The sequence below is a fragment of the Chiloscyllium plagiosum genome, chromosome 13 (genome assembly GCF_004010195.1).
Source record: "Chiloscyllium plagiosum isolate BGI_BamShark_2017 chromosome 13, ASM401019v2, whole genome shotgun sequence".
In the NCBI taxonomy this organism is placed as follows: domain Eukaryota; kingdom Metazoa; phylum Chordata; class Chondrichthyes; order Orectolobiformes; family Hemiscylliidae; genus Chiloscyllium; species Chiloscyllium plagiosum.
Genome location: NC_057722.1, coordinates 40,734,535 through 40,737,659, shown reverse-complemented (window position 1 = coordinate 40,737,659; position 3,125 = coordinate 40,734,535).

The window sequence follows — 3,125 nt, the reverse complement described above, 5'->3', positions numbered from 1 at the left end:
CAAAGAGAATGAAAGAGATCTATGCCCAGCAAGTCAGTGGAGAACTACCATGACTACATACCAGACAGCGAGTGTAAATCAGAAATCTAGTCGCAAATATCTGAAGATTAGCAAAGGTTTCTAAAACACACAAATAGCCCAGATGATATGATGTTATTACAAATCATGACACTACATCATGAAGCCAGTTTAAACCAATATACAACTTGCCAATCATTTACAGAGAGTGAGGAGGAAAACAGCAGCAACAACAATTATGTGGTGATGTTGAGTGACAATAACTGCAGCAATTTCTTAACCAAGTGCAATTGAGAATAACACATCTCTCTCCTGATGTGTACATGATCATCCAATCAGGATGTGTTATTAAACCTACTAAATGTTTTGTACTGAATCGTGTTTAACTCTGTATTAGCTATTAGTATACTTATTGAACTGATAATAGATTCCTATAAATCTCTTCAGGATTTTTTTTCACTTGAATGTTGTGTTATGTCTCACAGTTAGTAGGCAATATAGCTTTGAGGGACATGCTTATGACTTTGGCCAGGGCAGGTAAATTAACGGTGCTTCTGTGAATGAGTTAGAAAACTATAAGACATAGGAGCAGAAGTGGGCTGTTGAGCTCATTGAGTCTGCTCTATGATTCAATGAAATCATGGCTGATCTGCTAACCTTCAACTCCACTTTCCTGCCTTTTCCCCACAATCCTAGATTCCCTTACTGATTAAAAATCTAACTCAGTTTGAATGTATTTAATGACACAAATTCCACAGTCTTCTGAGGCAAACAATTCCATAACTTCACTACCCTCCATGAGAAGGAATCTCTCCTCATTCCTGCCCTAGATCCCCTTATTCCGAATTTACCTGCTCCTACATTCTCCCACAAGGGGAAACCTTTCTGCATCTACTCTGTCAAGTCCCCTAAGAGTTTCAATAAGGTCTCTTATAATCCTACTGAATTGTAATGAGTACAGGCTCAATCTACTCAACCTCTCATCATAAAATAGTCCCTACATACCCGATATCAAACTAGTGAACCTACTCTGGACTGCCTCCAATGAAAGTACATCTGTCCTTAGATAAGGGAACCAAAACTGTTCACATTATGCCAGCTGAGGCCTGACGAGTGCCTCGAGTAGTTTTAGCAAAACCTCCCTACTTTTATACTTCATTCTCTTTAAAATCAAGACCATGATTCCATTTCCTCTTCTTATTCTGCACTAAAGTTAGAAGCTAGCTTTTTGTGATTCATGTTTGAGGGTTCCCAAATTCCTTTGTTCTGTAACTTTCTATAGTTGTTCTCCATTTAAAAAAATCAGCTCCTCCACTCCAGCCGCCAAAGTGTATAACCTCACATTTTCCCACATTATATTCCACCTGGCAAGATTTTCCCAACTCAGTTAACCTGTTTATATGCCTCTGCAGACTCTTGTCATCTTCAACTGTTGTCTTCCACCTATTTTTGTGTCATCTCCAAACTTGGCTATTGTACATTCACTTTCCTCATCCGAGTTATTAATATATGAAGAGTAGAAATGTTTTCATTCTGTCTTAGCTAACAGTAATGCTTGACCAACAGCTAAAACAAGGTCTAGTCACCTTTTTCATTGTTGTTTATGGGAGTTTGTTGTGGACAAGTAACTGCTACATTACTACATTAGACTACACTGCAAAACTGCAGAGTATTATTCAGGATGCCCCAAAGTCAAGAAAGGTTATATAAATGTAAGCCTTTCTTCATTGTTCCTGGTCATGGACAAATACCTTTCAACATTATTAAGTCCCAACATGAAAGCTGCAAAGTAATTTTGTTGTGCAGTTATCAATTTATCTTTACTATTACAATTTTGCTACACAAAGTGGACTGAAAATTTCATTCAGAAGTTAGTTATCCCTGTCCATCAGCTTTTTAAACTGTTTCCTGAGTACCTGTGATCGACATCACACCGTCAGCATTTTCCAAATCAGACCTTTATCTGCTAATTATAGATAATTATCATTGCAGAACATTGTTCAATAAAAACACTTCAAGCTGTGATAATTTTAAGCAACTTTGATTTTACTTAAAGACACTGGAACATATTCACAATTCACGCTTATACGTTTGGAAACATAACAAGTCTTTTGAAAGTTTAATTCACAGAAACTAGACAACAATACTGAGATTGTGCAATGAAACAAGCCAACTATTTCTCTTCATGCACTATCATAGTGTGGATTACAATGAAGTAAGTACTGTTCACTATAATAGTTGTCCAAGTTCGCAGTCTGAAACCAAAAGGATATTTTTAAGAAATTTGATAACATTGACATTTAAGTAAACATTTAATATGGAAGAGTGTACAATATCAAAACTGCAAATTCTGGTTTTAAACAGAGACAAAAATGACAGTTGTTTATATAAGCTAAACATAAGATAATTCTTTTAGAGGTAATTGAAAAATTTCTGCTTATAGACACATTTAAACACATTAAAGCACATTAATTAAAGCCAATTATCAAAGAGCTGCAATTTATATGGTATTAATAATAACTCACTGACAAATGAACACTGTATTGAAACTTTAATAGGTATGCCTTTGGTGTTTTCACACTTCTTTCTGTTTCAATCCTGGACAGCCGTGAGTCACAGGAAAATCAAACTGCTCCAGTAATTAAAATAATCAAATGTCAGATTTATTACCTCCATAGAGTCATAGAGATGTATAGCACGGAAACAGACCCTTTGGTCCAACCCGTCCACCCTGACCAGATATCCCAACCCAATCTAGTCCCACCTGCCAGCACCCAGCCCATGTCCCTCCAAACCCTTCCTATTCATATACCCATCCAAATGCCTCTTAAATGTTGCAATTGTACCAGCCTCCACCACATCCTCTGGCAGTTCATTCCATACACGCACCACCCTCTGTGTGAAAAAGTTGCCTATTAGGTCTCTTTTACATATTTCCCCTCTCACCCTAAACCTATGCCCTCTAGTTCTGGACTCCCCACCCCAGGGAAAAGACTTTGCCTATTTATCCTATCCATGCCCCTCATAATTTTGTAGACCTCTACAAGGTCACCTCTCAGCCTCCAACACTCCAGGGAAAACAGCCCCAGCCTGTTCAGCCTCTCCCT